Source organism: Hyperolius riggenbachi, chromosome 12 (genome assembly GCF_040937935.1).
Source record: "Hyperolius riggenbachi isolate aHypRig1 chromosome 12, aHypRig1.pri, whole genome shotgun sequence".
In the NCBI taxonomy this organism is placed as follows: Eukaryota; Metazoa; Chordata; class Amphibia; order Anura; family Hyperoliidae; genus Hyperolius; species Hyperolius riggenbachi.
In genome coordinates this window covers 16,435,434-16,456,064 of record NC_090657.1, presented here as the reverse complement: position 1 = coordinate 16,456,064, position 20,631 = coordinate 16,435,434, and the positions used below count along the sequence as shown (strand labels likewise).

The window sequence follows — 20,631 nt, the reverse complement described above, 5'->3', positions numbered from 1 at the left end:
TATGCCCCTTCTTTTCTTTTATCTATATATCGTGTTGATCCTTAATGGAGTTGATGCACGGAGACCTGGATGATCCTAAGTGTTACGTTTAAAGGGACTTTGACTGACACGTAATGGACATTGAATTGGTCTGATCGTGGACTCTTGTGAGATCTGGAGCGCTACTTTTTTTGTTTATTGTTTTGAAAAATCAGGTTTCGCTCAGGGTGCTGTGAAACCTAAGGCCGGCCCTGGGGGGGGGGGGGGGGGGGGGTCTCCAGGAGGGAGCGTAGCCTGATTGGCTACAATGACCCTGCTGACTGTGATGTAGAGGGTCAAAGTTGACCCTAACGCTGTAGTATATGTGTATACTTGCCTACAGGTAATTTTTTTTCCTGTTTAAACTCCATGGCAGCACACTACAGGTTAGCCCCCCCCCCCCCCCCCCCAATCCCTTCAGGACTGCTTTGCTCTGCCCACTTCTTCCTGCTTTTTTGTCTCCGTGTGCTGCCATGGATTTTGAATAAGAAAAGAAAAATTACCTGTAGGCAAGTATACCATTTTTCATTTTTTGTCAATGGCAGCATACTACAGGGATTTAAAAAGACTCTGAAGCGACATAAAAAATAAATAAAAAAAAAGCACGCTTTTTACCTTATCATCAACATAGGCATGTCTGCCCCTGCTAAAACGCAGCTGAACGAGGGGTCTTTACCCCCCAAATCCCCTCAGTTGCTCCCGGGCAGCGCTTCCTGTTGAGGCAGGGCTAATGGCCGCAGCCCTGCCTCTCAGCGCGTCTATCAGCGCTGATTGCCGCCCCTCCCCCACCCCTCTCGGTCTTCCTTCACTGAGGAGAGGAGAGGTGGAGATCCACTGCTGATAGACGCACATGGAGGCAGAGCTACAGCCATTGGGGGGGTGTCGGGATTTGGGGGGGGGTAAAGACCCCTCGTTCTGCCACGGGATAGCGGCATTTTAGCAGGGGCATACATGCCCATGTAGATTAGAAGTTAAAAAGCAATTTGTTAATGTTGCTTCAGAGTCTCTTTAACTAGCCTAGGCAAAACAGAAGGGCGGAACTAGAAATATACCACAGTCCGCTCAAAAGAAGTAGAATACTATACCGGCGCCGGGTGACGGGCCCACATATACCCGATTGTGGTTGGGTACCTGTATGATTTGCATAGGCGACAGGTGGGCGATCTATGCAGGAACTTACCCCCACAGTGGTAGTGGGATTTTGTGAAACAGCAGCTCTAGGATGTCACTTGTTTTTAGGATGATTTTATAGGAGTCTGGGCTCCGTTTTTTTGATTTTGCAAGCCAAATAAAATTGATTCATACGCATGCAGACTCTCTGGTTTTGTAATTTTGGTGGTGCTATATATACATGGTTACCAGAGTGGCTCCTCACATTGTGAGTGGCGTTAATATTAAGACGTGGCCACCTGATTTATTATTGGAGCGTGAAGTGGCTTGGAAGGTCAGTAGGCGCAGCCTTAAAGACACCTTGTTTTTAGCAGCAGTGAACTATTAGTCCATTAGAGGGAAAGTGGCTAAGTTGTTCAAAGGGAGTGGTTACCATGGCATACGTTATATCAACAGAAATAGAGAATGACATCAGTGGAGCTTTTGAGGTGCAAAATGTGACTATCGTTGAAGGGGTGAGAGTAGAGGAAGAGGTGGAACCTCTATTCAGGGAACACAAAAAAAAAAACTACTGATTAAATCATTGAGGAGGAAGTGGGATATTTCTAAATTGAAGTTTTATATAAAGGAACAGGTGGTACCCTGGGGAGAGCCTTGGACATAATGAGAATGATAGAGGAGGAAGTGATTAAGTGAACTAAATGAGGAAATTGAAGTTAGTAAGGTAAATTTGGATGCTCATCAAACCAACCCTAAAATTTGAAAAAAAACTTAAACTACTGAAGTTGGAAGTGGAGAGAAATCAAGTGAAGATTAAAAAAGATAAATTACAGGTTCCATGAGGATGTAAAATCCTGGAACAAAGGTGAGGTTTTTGAATGCCAGAGAGGGAGACCTAGGAGCAGATCAAGAAGTAGACAGTGGAGGGAAGAAGGAGAAGTAGGTGGGTCAGGAAAAAGTGGGGTGATTTTTTTTAGATCAGGAGGAGGATGTAGTAGAAGGAGAAGAAGAGGATACAACCAGTAAGGGGACAGAAATAATGGGAGAAGAAGAGATGAATAATGTGATAAATCTGACAGATTTGACTCTAACTGAGGACTGTCTTAGTCTGTTGGAGAGGTCTTTCATTTGCACCCTTTGTGGGTGGAGATGAATTTGAAGTTTTCAAGGATTTGACTTTTTTTTTCTGAGGAGAGTTACTTTAAAATTAATGATTGAAGAAAAAAAGAAGAGGGTGAGAGGAATAGTGAAGTGGAAGAAGTAGAGAGGCCCAATGTTGGGCAGAGATCAGTACAGGAGAGAACTACACTAAGGGGCCTTGAATTGCTCTGGGATAAAGGTGGAGTGACGATTTATGATACAGCAGCCACTGATTTGGAACATCTGAATCCTTGTCCCCAAAAAGTCCGGGGGGAAAAAAAAAAAAAAAAAAAAAAAGGAGAACAATCGAGATTCATGCCCCATTTAAACTATACATTGAAAACTTTCCAGGACCTTGTACAACAAGATCTTGGAAAGCTAAACTGGAATCCTAAAAAGACCCCCAATAATGATAATCTAACAGTAGGAGAGAGACAGGCCCTTGTTTTTCGAAAGGACCGGGATGATATCATTATTCGTTCAAGTGATAAGGGGGGGGGGGATGTCGTGATATTGTCTACTGAGTATTATAGAAATGAATGTCTAAAATTTCTGGGTGATGCCAGCACTTATTTAAGATTACGTGATACCAGGAGTTAGCTCACCTGGTAACAACCTTTTAAGTAACACTCCAGGACAGGTACACATTGAGACTTGGCTCCTCCCAGGAACAGGAAATATCCGTCAGCCTCTCTATAAATCAAAGATGGACCAAGGGTCAGGCAGTATAATATAAAGGAACAATATACTAAACATAACCCTACTATATTACATTTACATACACATAACATAACATGTATATCATGCAATATTTGAGATATATATGGGGGTGGGTACCCCCACCTGTCCTGGAGTGTTACTTAAAAGGTCGTTACAAGGTGAGCTAACTCCTGGTTTTTCCAGTAACACTCCAGGACAGGTACACATTGAGATGATAAGCAAGAAATCACTCACTAACCTCAGGGTGGGCTAACTGCCTTTAAGACAGTTCTTCCGAAATCTTGATCGGTTTCCGTTATTCGGTCCAACCGATAGTGCCTCATGAAGGTCCCCAGGTTCTTCCAGGTTGCCGCCTTGCAGATGTTCAACGGTGATGTACCTGCCCTGTAAGCCCACGTAGTTGCGGCTGCCCTGGTGGAATGGGCCTTCAAGTTTTCTGGAGGCTCCTTACCCATAATACTGTATGCTTGTATGATGCAATCTTTTATCCATTTAGCAATGGTCTTTGTAGATGCTTTTATCCTTTGGAATTGCTTGTGTAATTGATGAATAAAGCTTCCGATTTTCTGAACTCTTTCACTTTTTCTAAGTAGGTCATAAGATTTTCTCTAACGTCTAATTTATGTTGTCTACTTTCCTTTTCCGTTTTTGGATCTGTGCAGAAAGATGGTAATATTATCTCCTGTGTTCTGTGAAACATGTCTCCAACCTTAGGTAGGAATTCTGGGCTTGTTCGGAGAACTACCCGATCATTAAAGAAAGTACAGTATGGTTCCTTACATGATAGAGCGTGAAGTTCACTAATCCGTCTAGCTGACTTGATCGCCACTAGAAATACGGTCTTTAGAGTACACATCCTCAGTGAATTTTCATCAAATTCATCAGCTGTTAATGCCTGCAGAACTAAAGATAGATCCCATTTTGGAAATTGCTTGATCATAACTGGTCTATTTCTTTCTATCGATTTAACAAATCGAATTATTAGAGGATCTAATGCTAATTTCTTACCTAAATAAACTGATAATGCAGATATCTGGACCTTAATTGTGCTTAAGGCCAGTCCTTTCTCTACTCCCTCTTGCAAAAATTCTAAAATAGTCGCCATTTCTGTTGATTGGAAGTCTGAGTTCTCTAACCATAAATTAAAAGTTTTCCAGTACTTCTGGTATATCAAACGAGTATTCTCTTTTCTACTTTTTAACAGAGTATTCACCACTCTTGTCGACAGTCCCTTACTTTCAAGGACTGCCCTCTCAGAAACCACGCTGTAAGTTTCCATTTTTTTAGATTTGTTACAGCCTGGTCTTGTACCTGTATCATATTTTCTGATAACGGTATCTCCCATGGCTGGTTCACCAACATTGAAAGGAGGAGTGGATACCAAGCCCTCTTGGGCCAATTCGGAGCAATAAGTATCAAATGGCACTGTGATTTCATCAATTTTTGAAGTACTAGGGGAATCAAATTTAATGGGGGGGGGGGGGGGGGAACGCATACAGTATGTTCTGATTCCAGTCTTGAGCCAGGGCATCTATTGCTAATGGTTTGTCCATCACATTGAGAGAATAAAATTGTTCGCACTTCCTGTTGGACCTGTTCGCAAATAAGTCCACTTGCGGATTTCCCCATTTGCTTACTATTATTTGAAATAAGCTTGGGTTCAAGGCCCATTCTGTATTTGTAATCTGTACCCTGCTTAATTGATCCGCCAGAACATTCAATTCCCCTTTCAAGTGAACTGCTGTTAGGGATAGTAACTCGTGTTCTGCTATATCCAGTATCTCCAGAGTTAGGTATAACAGTCTCTTGGATCTGGTTCCCCCTTGGCGATTCAAATATGACACAACAGTCGCATTGTCCGACTGAATCTGAACATGACATGCTCTTAGAATGTGTATGGTGCTGATTATTTCCATCTTTACAGCCATCAGCTCTCTGAAGTTCGATGAATGTTCCGACATCGATTGACTCCATACACCCTGTACTTGAAAGGTTTCCACATGTGCTCCCCATCCTGACAGACTTGCATCCGTCGTTAGGATCTTTTGGATCGGTAGTGACCATAGTCTGCCCTGCGTGAGATGTTGTAACACTTGCCACCATTCCAGACTGGACTTTGTCTGGGAATCTACTATCACTTCGCTGTCTAGCGATTTTTGCTGCTTGTCCCACCTGGTTAACATCCATGACTGCAGGAGTCTGGTATGTTTTAATGCCCACTGGATTGCTGGCGCAACCAAAGACAGGAGGCCTAGGAGTTGCATGATCTGTCTGAACGTTACTGACTGGCACGTACAAAATTTCTCCACTTCGGATATAATCTTTTGTATTTTTTCCTGTGGAAGAAAAATTTTCTGCTGCACCGAGTCTACTATAAACCCCAGAAATAAAATTCTCTGTGTTGGGGTAAGCTGCGACTTCTCTGTTTACCATCCAGCCTGCATTCTGTAGTTGACACAGTACAGTCTGTTTGTTTTCCTCTAGTTCTTCTAACGTTTTTGCTAGAATTAGTAGGTCGTCCAAGTAAGGAATTATAATAATTCCTTTTTTGTGTATTGCTGCAATTAGTTCTCCCATAACTTTCGTGAATATTCTTGGGGCAGAGGTTATGCCAAACGGGAGGCAGCAAAACTGAAAATGCTGAACTCCCTTCTCCATCTGTACTGCAAACCTTAGGAACTTTTGTGAGTTTAGCTCTATTGGTATGTGCCAATATGCGTCTTGCAGATCTACACTTGCCATAAAGCCATGTGGTATCAGCAGGTTTTTTATTGAAGAAATTGACTCCATACGAAATTTCTCGTATCTTATGTATGGATTGATTGGTTTTAGATTTAGTATTATTCTGTATTTTCCTGACGGTTTCTGAACCAGGAATACTTTTGAGTAAAAGCCTTCCCCTCTTTGAATCACTGGTACTACTGATACCATTTGCCTTTCTAGCATATTTGTGATGATATCTTTTAATGCTTCCTGATTTTGAGGCAATATTAATTTCTTGGTTACTACAAATTTCCTTGGAGGTCTTGTGTTGAAAGCGATGTGATAACCCCTCTTTATTAAATCTATAATAAATGGGCTTTTTGTTATTGGTTTCCAATGTGGAAGGAAATAGCCCAACCTTCCTCCCACTTTTAGTCTGTCATTGTTTACATTGTGTGATTGGCGTTTTAAAAAACTTGGTGCCGGTCTTCTTTGGTCTTTATTAAAGGACCAAGCTTTTCTTTTATTTTGGTTTTCAGGTTTGTCTGTCTGTCTGTTTTGACGAAAAAACCTTTTCCCTGTTTTAAATTGTCTCTTTTTGGGAAAAGATTTTTTTCTTATTGGCGGTTCTTTCAAGAACTTCATCCAATTCAGGCCCGAAGAGAGTATCTCCCACCACAGGTATGGAACAAACTGTTTTTCGAAGCCATACTCCCATGCCAGGTCTTGATCCATAGATTTCTTCTGGCCACATTAGAGATTCCTGCTGCTTTAGCAGTTAACCTTTTTTTTAAAAGAGAATTTTTATTGAATTTCGATTTTTATAGGTTAACAAACATTAACATCATAAAAACTTAGCAGTTAACCTTATCGATTCTGAAGCAGCGTCAATTATATAGGCTACTGCTTTATGCATTACCGTCATTGAATTAATGAGTTGGTCTTTAGGTGCCCCTTTATTAATGCTATCTTCCAACTGCTGCATCCAAAGTGCTAGCATTCTTGCTACGCAGGTTGTTGCAGCTGAAGGCCTGAAGTTGGCACAAATAGCAGGCCACAACCTTTTTAATGCGTATTCGATTCTCTTATCTGATTGATCCTTTAAGTGACCCAGGTCTTCAAAGGCCAATTCATCGTCTTTATTAACCTGCGAGAATGCTGAGTCTAATTTAGGGCTTTTATCCCACATTTTACTATCATCCTCTGCAAACGGAAAACGTCTTTTAAAACCTCTAGACAAACAATTTCTTGTCTGGATTTTTCCATTGATTTGATATCAAATTTTTTGTTGACTGATGTACTGGAAAAAACAGGTCTTGCTGATTTTCCATACCCTCATACAACTTATCGTGCATTGAAGGTGGTTCAGTAACTGTTTTATTTAAATTTAAATCTTCATATATTGCAGTCAATAACATTTCTGTCTCAGCTACAGGAAATCTGAACTTAGAAGGTTTATTTTCTGTTTCCTGCGCTTCCATAGAACTTGCAGATGCACCATCATTATCGCTAATTTCATCTTCATCTGACACAATAATTGCTTTATTAGTTTTGTTAGTAGCTTTCTTATGAGTAATTGATTCTGGCAAATTAGGCTGAGTAGCTTGATCAGTTTGCCCTTCCGCTGGTGTGTGATTTGGAAGTTACTGCAGCTGCTTTAAACTCTTTTAACGTGTCTTTTAAATCCTGCCTAAGGGCCCTTTTCCACTAGCGGCGTTTGCGATGCTGAATCGCAAAAACGCAAACCGCTAGCGATTTTACAATCGCTACGGTTTGCTTTTTAACATGGGAATCGCGGTAGGTCATTTCCACTACCGCGATTCGTTTTTGCGGGGAACGCGAACGCGCGGCGGAGCGATAATTGCCGCGATTTTGCTATGCAGTGCATAGCATAGCAAAATCGCGGCCGCAAACGTCGGGGGAATCGCCGGTTTTGCGATTCAGCAATCGCTAGCGTTCAGCGTGAACGCTAGCGATTGCAGGTGGAAAAGGGCCCTTAAAGCTTGTATATCTCTTTGAGAAGCAGATTCTTGTTTCATTACTTTATAGGTGCAATCCTTGCATAATAATTTTGTTGATGCAGGATTGACCTTGGTATTGCACACAGGGCACCGTTTAGTGGTTTTTACAGGGTCAGGTACATTTGTAGAAGTGCCCTGAAACAACAACATAATACTCGATTGCTTCTTTAACGTGCCATCCGGTCTTAAAACATACATATTCATGATTTAAGCCATACAGTAAACACTGTCATGTAATTATCATAAACACATTTATAGTAATCATTATGCTTTGTACTCAAATGTTACTATGGAAAATATGTCTTAAAAGAAGATTCTGTAACAACATTTGTCATAAGACTAATCCAGCCTGCACAGCATCAGCTGTGTGTTTGCACGAAAAAGTTTAACATTAACATGCCCAAACAACTTTTCAAACTAGGCCAAATGCAGCAAAACAACCATTTCAATGCTGCGCACGGTTTTATGCTCCCACAGGAGTCACCACCGCTGCCCGGGTCTCAGCTGAGCAGTCTTATGGCCCATACTCACGAGGGACTTTTGTCGCCTCAACACGCGGCGCGTGTTGCGGCGACAGGTCGCCCGTGAGTATGGGCCGTCGCACACGCGCGCACCCCGAACTGTCGCCCGCCGCTGTTGTCGCCATGCGATTGAAAGTTTCAATCGCATGGCGACAGTCGCCGCCGCACCTCCGCCGCAACTGTCGCTAGTCCGCGTGAGTACGCGGACTAGCGACAGCAACCTCCATTGAGGTGAATGAAGCTTCCGGCGGGGGGAGGAGGAACGTCGGCGACAGCTTCCGTCTCGCCGCTGGTCTCTCTTCCGCGTGTGTACGCGGAGGGACCTGGAGAGAAGCTGTCGCCGGCCTGTCGCTAGCACGCTCACGTGTGCTGGCGACAGGCCACTTCTGCAGCCCGTGAGTACAGGCCATTACCCGTCCTGGCTCCTGCTCTGCTTCCGACATCTTCCACGAGGTGCCAGACGCTGTTTGCAGAGACTCCGGACGGCCGCCCCTCTTCACCCGGCGCAAGAGAAGTGACGTCACGCGACCCGGAAGTAGTTCCCGAGGTCGCGGCCGGAGGATTTCCGTACTCTGCCTCTGCTATACGCGTCCTCCGGACGCTCACAACTCAGCCGTTGCCTCCGCGCGGTGAGTCTTCGGGGCAGCCCCTCCTGCAGTGAAACCTTTCCATAAATCAGGCCGACCAGCAGGGCTAAAACCACTGGGAGAAAGGACCAACGATCAGCAACCCACAGGTACTCCACAGGGGAACGGACCTCCTTGTATCCTGACAAGGCCCGCTCAGCGCCAACACATTCCCTAGCCACCCAGGCTCTCCGGGACAGCGAGCACATAGAGAGACCTGGTTCCTGGACCAGGAAATATCCAATACTGCCTGACCCTTGGTCCATCTTTGATTTATAGAGAGGCTGACGGATATTTCCTGTTCCTGGGAGGAGCCAAGTCTCAATGTGTACCTGTCCTGGAGTGTTACTGGAAAAAATCCATTCCTCACTGTGAAGTCAAAAATAAACTCATTGGTGGATGAAGGGAAAGAGATGGGATTGCTCACGAAGGGAGAGGCGGAGTTTTGCAGTGTAACTACTTTTAGGGCCCCATTTTTCTACATTATTCCTAAGATCCACAAGGATAGGGAGAGACCTCCAGGACAGCCGATTGTGTCAGGGATTAGGGGTCCATTGGAGAGGTTGGGCAAGTTTTTGGATGGGAAACTGAAACCTCTTGTGGAAGTCCTCCCATCCTTTGTGAGAGACACAGGCGATGTGCTGGCCGTCCTGGAGGGTCTCCCGGTATGTGGTGAGGATCTGATTGTAAGTGTTGATGTTGATGCCCTTTATACATCAATTCCCCATGAGGTGGGATTGGCAGCTGTGTCCTTCTTCCTCCGTGAGCACTTCCCAGATGCAATACTCCATAATGAGTTTATTGTGGAAGCGTTGCGGCTAGTCTTAGGCCACATACACACATCAGACCATAGTCTTTTGAAAATGAAAGATCACAGACCAATTTTACCCCCTTCCATGTAGTATGAGAGCCATACCTTCACAGTCTTTTCTATAAAGCTGAACTCCATCAGAAAAAAAATCTTTGCAAGATGCTGCACACAAAGATGCTGTACAGAAACAAAAGATCAGTATCTGCAAAAGATCTGTTCCCGCCAAAGAGCCGTTCCTGCAAATTGCATTCATAGTCTATGAGATCTGCAGATCCTCATACACACCTAGTTTAACTGACATTCATCTGCAGATCAGACAATCATCTGCAGATCTGAAAATCCATCCTGGTGGATCTGATCTGCAGATGAATGCCAGTTAAACAAGGTGTGTATGAGGATCTGCAGATATCATAGACTATGAATGCATTTTGCAGGAACGGATCTCTTGCAGGAACAGATCTTTTGCAGATACTGATCTTTTGAATGTGTGCAGCATCTTTGTGTGCAGCATCTTGCAAAGATTTCTGTCTGATGGGGAGTTCAGCTCCATAGAATAGACTGTGTAGGTCTGGCTCTCATACTACATGGAAGGGGGTAAAATTGGTCTATGATCTTTCATTTTCAAAAGACTATGGTCTGATGTGTGTATGCACCCTTGGAGTACAACCGTTTTTGCTTTGATGGTCGCTTTTACCGCCAGGCCAGGGGCATGTCAATGGGGGAATCCTGTGCTCCGGCCCACGCTTGTTTACATCTCGGGCTGTGGGAGCAACAGGATGTATACCCCTTGGACCTCTTCCAGAGGCATGTCCACCTGTGGTTGAGATTCTTAGACGATGTGCTCCTGGTCTGGCGAGGTGCCAGGGAACAGTTGAACTGTTTCATGGAAAAACTGAAGAAAAATGAGAGAAATCTCAGGTTCACATATGAATGTAGTGAGTCAGAATTGTCCTTCCTGGATTTAAAAATTCGTGTTAAAAAAAAATAAATAAAAAAAATTTAATTATATGGAGAATTAGTTACAACTACCTACAGAAAAGCCCACAGCGGGCAACACATTACTACATTACTCAAATTATCATTTGGAGTCCCAAAAGAGAGCAGTCCCCAGGGGACAGTTCCATATAGAGATGAGCGTAATGACCTAATTACAATTTTGCGAAATTTCGCGTTATTAGTGTAATTACGATTATGGCCGTAAGTACATAATCGTAATGAAGAAGGATTTCGCGAAAATTCGCGTAAGCGTAATTTTCGCATTACAGTCGTATCATGCCGTAATTTCGCATTAAACGCTACCGTAATTTCGCGTTAAACCGTAACGCTCCGTATAATATAAAAAAGCCGCCGACTTTAAGGGTTAATAGCAAAGCCCCCTTAAATGCTGAGAGCCTCAAATTTGGAGAATATATTAAGGAGATCAGGAGGAATAAGAGGAAAATTTTTTTTTTCAAAAAGACCTTATAGTTTTTGAGAAAAATCGATGTTAAAGTTTCAAAGGAAAAATGTAAACATTTAAAAACCCGCCGACTTTAACGGTTAATAGCAAAGCCTGCTTAAAGTTTAGGAACACCAAATTCCCAGGGTATATTAAGGGGATCAGTGGGAATAAGAGGAAAAATTTTTTTTTCAAAAAGACCTTATAGTTTTTGAGAAAATCGATTTTTAAGTTTCAAGGGCGAAAATGTCTTAAATGCGGAAAATGTCAGTTTTTTTTGCACAGGTAACAATAGTGTATTATTTTCATAGATTCCCCCAAGTGGGAAGAGTTTTACTTACTTCGTTCTGAGTGTGGGAAATATAAAAAAAAAACCGACGTGGGGTCCCCCCTCCCAGACCTCTTTAACCCCTTGTCCCCCATGCAGGCTGGGATAGCCAGAATGCGGAGCACCGGCCGCGTGGGGCTCCGCACCCTGACTATACCAGCCCGCATGGTCCATGGATTGGGGGGTCTCGGAAGGGGAGGGGCAGCCAAGCTTTCCCCTCCCCCTCCGAGCCCTTGTCCAATCCAAGGACAAGGGGCTCTTCTCCACCTCCGATGGGCGGTGGAGGTGGAGGCCGCGATTTCCTGGGGGGGGGAGGTTCATGGTGGAATCTGGGAGTCCCCTTTAAAAAGGGGTCCCCCAGATGCCCACCCCCCCTCCCAGGAGAAATGAGTATAGAGGTATTTGTACCCCATACCCATTTCCTTTAAGAGTTAAAGTAAATAAACACACAGACACTTAGAAAAAGTATTTTAATTGAACAAAAAACATAACCACGAAAAAAGTCCTTTAATATTCTTAATTAACCATTAATACTTACCTGTCCCTTTAAATAAATGATCCCTCGCAATATCCTCGGAAATGTTCTATCAGTTACAATGTAACAAAGTTATTACAATGTAACAACTTTGTTACATTGTAACTACGCCGCACCCGACGCCACTCGCCGCTCAGCCGCCGCATACGCGTCCGTGCAGGACGCTAAGTCCCCGCAGCTCCCGCTGTCCACCCCGCCCACATCTGTCACCCACATGTCACCCACATGGGTGACATGTGGGTGACATGTGGGAGAGGCGGGGAGGGCAGCGGAGCCGGCGGGGACTTAGCGTCCTGCACGGACCCGACAGAGCTCTGAGCTATATAGCTCAGAGCTCTGAGAAGCATCTTTGTATTTGGGCTCCAAGGAGCCCCATTGGTCCTTAGCAGACCAATGGGGTTCCTTCAAATCAGAAGGAACCCCATTGGTCTGCTAAGGACCAATGGGGCTCCTTGGAGCCCAAATACAAAGATGCTTTCGAGAGCTCTGAGCTATAGCTCAGAGCTCTGTCGGGTCCTGCAGCGCAGACGCGGCGGCGGCGGCGGTGAGTGACGTCGGGTGCGGCGTAGTTACAATGTAACAAAGTTGTTACATTGTAATAACTTTGTTACATTGTAACTGATAGAACATTTCCGAGGATATTGCGTGGGATCATTTATTTAAAGGGACAGGTAAGTATTAATGGTTAATTAAGAATATTAAAGGACTTTTTTCGTGGTTATGTTTTTTGTTCAATTAAAATACTTTTTCTATGTGTTTGTGTGTTTATTTACTTTAACTCTTAAAGGAAATGGGTATGGGGTACAAATACCTCTATACTCATTTCTCCTGGGAGGGGGGGTGGGCATCTGGGGGACCCCTTTTTAAAGGGGACTCCCAGATTCCACAATGAACCCCCCACCCAGGAAATCGCGGCCTCCACCTCCACCGCCCATCGGAGGTGGAGAAGAGCCCCTTGTCCTTGGATTGGACAAGGGCTCGGAGGGGGAGGGGAAAGCTTGGCTGCCCCTCCCCTTCCGAGACCCCCCAATCCATGGACCATGCGGGCTGGTATAGTCAGGGTGCGGAGCCCCATGCGGCCGGTGCTCCGCATTCTGGCTATCCCAGCCTGCATGGGGGACAAGGGGTTAAAGATGTCTGGGAGGGGGGACCCCACGTCGTTTTTTTTTTATATTTCCCACACTCAGAACGAAGTAAGTAAAACTCTTCCCACTTGGGGGAATCTATGAAAATAATACACTATTGTTACCTGTGCAAAAAAACCTGACATTTTCCGCATTTAAAAGACATTTTTGCCCTTGAAACTTAAAAATCGATTTTCTCAAAAACTATAAGGTCTTTTTGAAAAAAAAATTTTTCCTCTTATTCCCACTGATCCCCTTAATATACCCTAGTAATTTGGTGTTCCTAAACTTTAAGCAGGCTTTGCTATTAACCGTTAAAGTCGGCGGGTTTTTAAATGTATACATTTTTACTTTGAAACTTTAACATCGATTTTCTCAAAAACTATAAGGTCGTTTTGAAAAAAAAAAATTTTCCTCTTATTCCTCCTGATCTCCTTAATATATTCTCCAAATTTGAGGCTCTTAGCATTTAAGGGGGCTTTGCTATTAACCCTTAAAGTCGGCGCCTTTTTTATATTATACAGAGCGTTACGGTTTAACGCGAAATTACGGTAGCGTTTAATGCGAAATTACGGCATGAACGAAACGCGAAATTTCGCGTTGAAAATTACGCTTACGGTATTTTCAATTACGATTTTAATGGCAATTTCGCTACGCTAATTTCGCATCGTAATCGCAAATTTCGCATGCGTAATTATAGTAATGCGAAATTACGAAAATTTCAGCTCAACTCTAGTTCCATAGATTGAAACGGAACTTTACCTTGGAGGAAGACTTTGTGAAGGAAGGTCAGGAATTATGCACTAGGCTAATAAAAAGAGGCTACCCAGACGACCTGGTAGAACAGGAGTATCAAAGAATGAGAGATTTGGATAGGGAGGAGGTTCGCACAGGGCGGTCACCCAAAAAGAAAAGAGGGGTGGGCTCAGAAAGAAGGGAACCCATCAGGTTTATTACAACATATGGGGCACATTGGTATGCCCTACAGAAGGTGTTACAAAAACATTGGGGAACACTATTAATTGATAAAAGAATAAGAGATTTGGTGGGAGACAGACCCTATGAGACAGCAAGAAGGGCCCACAATTTAAAAAGGAGACTGGTGAGGTCAGAATAGGTGAGTAAGGAGAAAGAGACATGGTTAAATAGATACCCGCATACATTTGGAATGTTTAGCTGCGGTGATTGCAACGTGTGTAATTTGGTCGAGAGAACCAAGACCTTCACAAATGCTAAAGGTACTAGAACCTTTGAAATTAGGGACAACATCAACTGTAACTCTGAAAGGATTGTGTATTGCATAAGGTGTCCATGTAACCTACTGTACGTGGGAAAAACGAAACAACGCCTAGGTACAAGGATTGGAGAACATGTTAAAAACATTGAAAAGGCAGAAAAAGATAGTCCATTGGGAACACACTTCAAACGATATCACAACAGTGACCCCTCAGTGCTACACTTTAAAGGAATAGTTAAGCAGAAAGTGTCTAACAGAGGTGGGGACATTGAAAACGATCTGTATAAGATTGAAGCAATGTGGATCTACCGTCTGGGGACGAGAATCCTAGCAGGTTTGAACTCTGATTTAAATATCGTCCATTTCTTTGAATAATGGTGTTGTGGGGAAATGATTCCAAGTGAATTTGTGAATTTAGAACATGATTTGGCATGAGTGGCAAGTATAAATGAAGTAAGATCTGTATTCATAGAGTATGGAGGCGAAAATTGAAGCTGGAGGCATGCCAAGTACAAACGTCATGGTTGAAAACCACGCCAGGAGGCATATCTAAAATGGATAGAAATAAAAATGTTCAATGCTGCAGTACGTCCAAACCCCTCACGCTTTGAGAAAGCCCCGTGGGCGGGGCCAAGTGACACACGTGAGCGCTCACCAACTACACAGCCCGGCCATGCCGGGAAGTTCGTCTGACTACGGGGAAACTGCGGCAGCGGAGAAAGCAAGTGAGGTGACACAGGATGTCGGGCTCGAATGACACTATAGGGGCCCTGAGCGGTAGCTCCCTCCGATAGGCTGGATATCTGCTGGGAAGTAGTGAGTACAGACGGCCAACGCTTTACATGCTTACTAGTGTGAATTTGCTGCTGAGACGTACACAGTGCCGTGCATGCCAGTGTCTTGGAGGACTGTAAAAGTGTAGCACACTCGGAGGTGGTGAATGAGGGTTATTTTGCCAACAATTGAGCTTGAAGTCACATCTGTGGAAACAAAGGGACAATTTTATGGGCATGAGAAGGAGTATTGAAGTACGGTGACCATACGTCCCGCTTTACCCGGGACGCGTCCCGCCTTCGGGGGGCGCTGTCCCAGGCTGCATGAGGTCCCGGGAAACGTCCCGCTTTTAGCAGCGGGACGTCCCGGCCTCGGGACTCTGGCCACCGTACAATGAACTAGCCGCAGCGTCTACTAGACGCTGCGCTAGTTCATTCCCCGCAGCCCCGCTCCAGCCTGCAATGTTCTCCTCCGGCAGGCACAGGCAGAGCAGGGCTACGGGAAGATGGCGTCCGGAGGCGGAGCCCTGTATTGGAGACTATTTGTCTCCAGTACAGGGCTCCGCCTCCGGACGCCATCTTGCCGTAGCCCTGCTCTGCCTGTGAGAGGCTGAGCGGGAGATTGAACATCGTCCAGGCCAGGGGGAGCTGCACCTGAGGCACCAGAGGCTGGCTGCGTGAGGGGACGTCTTCTGCCAGGTGAGTAAATGCCTTTTCTTGCAGGTGAAGTGTTTGGCCGCATTGCGTGTATTTTGTACTGACAGGTTTGGCCGCAGTGCGTGTATTTTGTACTGACATGTTTGCCCGCAGTGCGTTTATCTTGTACTGACATGTTTGCCCGCAGTGCGTTTATCTTGTACTGACATGTTTGCCCGCAGTGCGTTTATCTTGTACTGACATGTTTGCCCGAAGTGCGTTTATCTTGTACTGACATGTTTGCCCGAAGTGCGTTTATCTTGTACTGACATGTTTGCCCGAAGTGCGTTTATCTTGTACTGACATGTTTGCCCCCATTGCGTTTATTTTATGCTGACATGTTTGCCCGCAATGCGATTATTTTGTGCTGAAATGTTGCCCATTGCGTTTATTTTGTGGTGTCTGGGGTAACTGTTGCTGCATTTATTATTTAATGGTCATAGTTGGCTGTGTTTGCTGCTTTGCGGTTATGGCATACTATTAAATAGCATCACACAGTTTCTGCACACCTATGATGTGAATCCACGTTTGACCACATCACGGCGTAAACACTGCTTTCTTATGCCTCGCTGTTGCATCATTCTGTTAGCTCCGCCCATAGAATGTCATGACCACGCCCATTTTTCACGCGCGCTGCAGACACCAAATTTTTCGGCGCGGCAGCCCCCCCAATTCACCCCGTCCCAGGTTGAGCCTACAAAAATCTGGTCACTAATTGAAGATTAGTAGATATCATAGCGGTTTAGTGACGCTACAGCACTAGTTAGGGTGGATGAGTGGAGGCCTCATGGTGTGCGCCAGGTGACGGGCCCACATATACCCGATTGTGGTTGGGTACCTGTATGATTTGCATAGGCGACAGGTGGGCGATCTATGCAGGAACTTACCCCCACAGTGGTAGTGGGATTTTGTGAAACAGCAGCTCTAGGATGTCACTTGTTTTTAGGATGATTTTATAGGAGTCTGGGCTCCGTTTTTTGATTTTGCAAGCCAAATAAAATTGATTCATACGCATGCAGACTCTCTGGTTTTGTAATTTTGGTGGTGCTATATATACATGGTTACCAGAGTGGCTCCTCACATTGTGAGTGGCGTTAATATTAAGACGTGGCCACCTGATTAGGTAGATATATAGAATACTATACCATTTAATTTCCAAAGATTTAAATTCTTTACGTATCTGACGAGTCATCGTTGTGACTGAGGATAACACCTCTCTTCCAAACTGGACGTGGATAATGCCCAATAACAAATAAAGAAGAAGTAATCTTTGCTTAATCTCATAGTCAAGACTATGAATCATTAGATACGTGAAGGATTTAAATCTTTAGGTGTGGGCCTCTTTTCCGCGGACAGTTGATAGGCAGTGAAATGCCTCTCAAACTCTCACAACTGCTTGCTGCTGCCGGGTAACTGCTCACTGCCGCCTGGCAACTGCTTGCTGAGCACATAACTCAACAGTCCATGGAAAAGAGGCCTTACATTCCATATTGGGCCTCTTTTCCACAGGCAGTTGAACTGTGTGCTCAGCAAGCAGATACCAGGCAGCAGTGAGCAGTTGTGAGAGTTTGAGACAAACAAAAAACTATTGTGCTGCGCTAAGGCATCTACCTCCTTAGTCTTCCGGTGTTCCGACACCAGCAGGCGAGCCAGAGGCCAGAGACTTCTGCCAGGTGAGTGAATGCTTTCTTTTCCAGGTGAAATGTGCCCCCATTGCGTTTATTTTCTGGTGAAATGTTTGCCCCCATTGCGTTTATTTTGTGCTGACATGTTGCTCACAATGCGTTTATTTCCTGGTGTCCGGGGTAACCGTTGCTGCATTTATTTTTTAATGGTCATAGATGGCTAGGTTTGCTGCTTTGGGGTTACGGTATACTATTAGCATCACACAGTTTCTGCACACCCATGATGCGAAGTCTCGTTTGACCACATCATGGCGTAAACACTGCTTTCTTATGCCTCGCTGTTACATTATTACATTAGCTCCGCCCATACAATGTCATGGCCATGCCCATTTTTCACGACGCAGCCCCTCACTCCCAGTCTTCGTTGCTGCGCGCTCCACAGTCCCCCCACCTTTTGCCGCAGCGCGCGCCGCCCCACCTCTCCCCCCCCCCCCCGTCCCAGGTTGGACCCACAAAAATCTGGTCACTCTAGGAGAGGGGGATGAGTCATGCTGCATTTATCTGCATTGCGGTCCGCTCCCCCATCACAATGGCCATTAGTCTCAAGGAGAACATTCACACTACCAGCGGCACGACACGGCATAAGTATCTAATTCTACGCTAGGCCGCCACAAAGTCTGCAGTGTGTTGCCGCATGATCTGTGCCATGGTAAGTGTGCGCGAGCGATTGCAGTAGGGGTGTGGCAGCCAGGGCCGGTGCTACCATAGAGGCAAAGGGGGCATTTGCCCCGGGGCCCCAACCTCTGCTGAGGCCCCAGCAGCACCGACCCTGCTGCAAGTATATTAGCAGCCACAATTACCTTATTCCCGGTGGGTAGCAGCTGCACTCGGAGACACGCTGTCTACTTCCTTCTCTATGACCCGACGTGTGTTTACAAATGATGCACCGGGTCATAGAGTGGGAGGGAGACAGCGTGTCTCAGAGTACAGCCGCTGCCCGTCCGCTCACCCGCCAGGACTAATAGGTATTTATGGCTGCTTGCAGGGCCCCGAGGAGCAGAGGGGTAATAGCGGGAGGGAAGCTTTGCGCTGGGGGGCCCAAACGCTATAGTTTGCCCCAGGGCCACCACAGGCGGCATGCGCATTGTGATGGTAATCTAGAGATGTACTGCCTGCTCAGTAGGGAATGCATCTGAGCGGGAGGGGTGCTATGTTTATTAACCTGCACTCTGCCACAGGGAAATGTGGAAGGGGACATGGTGGGGTGCAATTTTTTTGTAGTCATTTGAGGGGGTACCTCGCTGAGGACATTTTCTCAATCATTTCTTACCTGGGTAACTGTGGACTAACCTCACACTGCTTGCAGGTAAGTGGTCCAGGCCCTGGTTCTGATTTTGGAAGGAACCTTGAATATAGGATACATAAGAAATTGCTGTTAATGCTGCAGATTTATTTAGTGTGGCTCCTGAAACATTTCAATATAACTCATACATTTTCCTTTATTAGCTATTTGTGTGTGTTTGCTTCTGTGTTTGATATGCATCTGAATAGCATTTAAAGCAAATCTGAAGTGTATTTAAAAAGAGACTCTGTAACATCGAAAATATCCCCTGGGGGGTACTCACCTCAGGTGGGGAAGCCTCGGGATCCTAATGAGGCTTCCCACGCCGTCCTCTGTCCCACGGGGGTCTCGCTGCAGCCCTCCGAACAGCCGGCGACAGACCCTACTGTTAGTTCAATATTTACCTTTGCTGGCTCCAGCGGGGGTGCTGTGGCTGCTTTCGGCTCCGAAGTAGGCGGAAATACCCGATCTCAGTCGGGTCCGCTCTACTGTGCAGGCGCCGGAAACTTGCGCATGCGCAGTAGAGCAGACCCGACGACGATCGGGTATTTCCGCCTACTTCGGAGCCGACAGAGCGCCTGCGCAGGAGCCGGGAAGGTAAATATTTACGTTGCCGCTGTACGGAGGGCAGCAGCAAGACCCCCGAGGGACGGAGGACTGTCCCCACCCGAGGTGAGTACCCCCCAGGGGACGGTTTGACGTTACAGAGCCTCTTTAAGAAAAAAAGAACAAATAACAAACCCCCCTCACCTACGGAGAGGGAAGGCTCAGAGCCTAAGGCCACATACACACATCAGACCATAGTCTTTTGAAAATGAAAGATCACAGACCAATCTTACCCCCTTCCATGTAGTATGAGAGCCATACTCTACACAGTCTTTTCTATGGAGCTGAACTCCACATCAGAAAAAAATCTTTGCAAGATGCTGCACACACAAATGCTGTACAGACACAAAAGATCAGTATCTGCAAAAGATCTGTTCCTGCCAAAGATCTGTTTCTGCAAATTGCAATGATAGTCTATGAGCTCTGCAGATCATCATACACACATGATTTAACTGACATTCATCTGCAGATCAGATCCACCAGGATGTATTTTCAGATCTGCAGATGATTGTCTGATCTGCAGATGAATGTCAAACAAGGTGTGTATGATGATGTGCAGATCTCATAGACTATGAATGCAATTTGCAGGAACGGATCTGTGGCAGGAACAGATCTTTTGCAGATACTGATCTTTTGTGTCTGTACAGCATTTGTGTGTGCAGCATCTTGCAAAGATTTTTTTCTGATGTGGAGTTCAGCTCCATAGAATAGACTGTGTAGGTGTGGCTCTCATACTACATGAAGGGTGGTAAGATTGGTGTGTGATCTTTCATTTTCCAAAGACTATAGTCTGATGTGTGTATGAGCCTTAAGGCTTGAGCCTTCCTGTTCCTCTTACAGTCCCCATCATTCCGGCGCTGTAACCCCCCCCCCCCCCCCTTCTCCAAATCTGCTGCCACAGAAGGTTTTTGGAAGTGCAAGTGCTCCATATTGCCCTCTTACGCATGTGCGAAACAGAGTGTCCCGTCTTCAAGAGCACTCAGGCTCCCAAAGCCTCACTCACAGAGCAGTATTCAACCGATGGGTCCAACACCTCAAAGGCTCCCTGCACACTGCAAATCCGGTTTGCGATTCAGATTCGCAACTCCGATTTTCCCTGAATACTATCAACAGAAAAATGGAGGAAAAATGCAGCATGCAGTAACGATTAAAAATCGGAATCGAATGCAGTGTGCAGGGAGCCTAACAAGGGTTGATGTCCCTGGTGCGATGATTACAAACAGAAAATGAACTGTGGTGTTGTTGTAACATGGCTAA

At 45.3% G+C, this 20,631-nt stretch overlaps 1 protein-coding gene across 1 annotated transcript in view; it reads right to left on the bottom strand.

Moving 5' to 3' along the window:
* Positions 1-20,631, bottom strand: part of LOC137541306 (uncharacterized) — a 141,086-nt gene that overhangs the window by 87,772 nt on the left and 32,683 nt on the right. Inside the window, exon 2 of the mRNA XM_068262549.1 lies at positions 18,757-18,831. The gene's annotated coding sequence lies outside the window, so the exon portion shown is untranslated. The remainder of the gene's footprint in view (positions 1-18,756; positions 18,832-20,631) is intronic.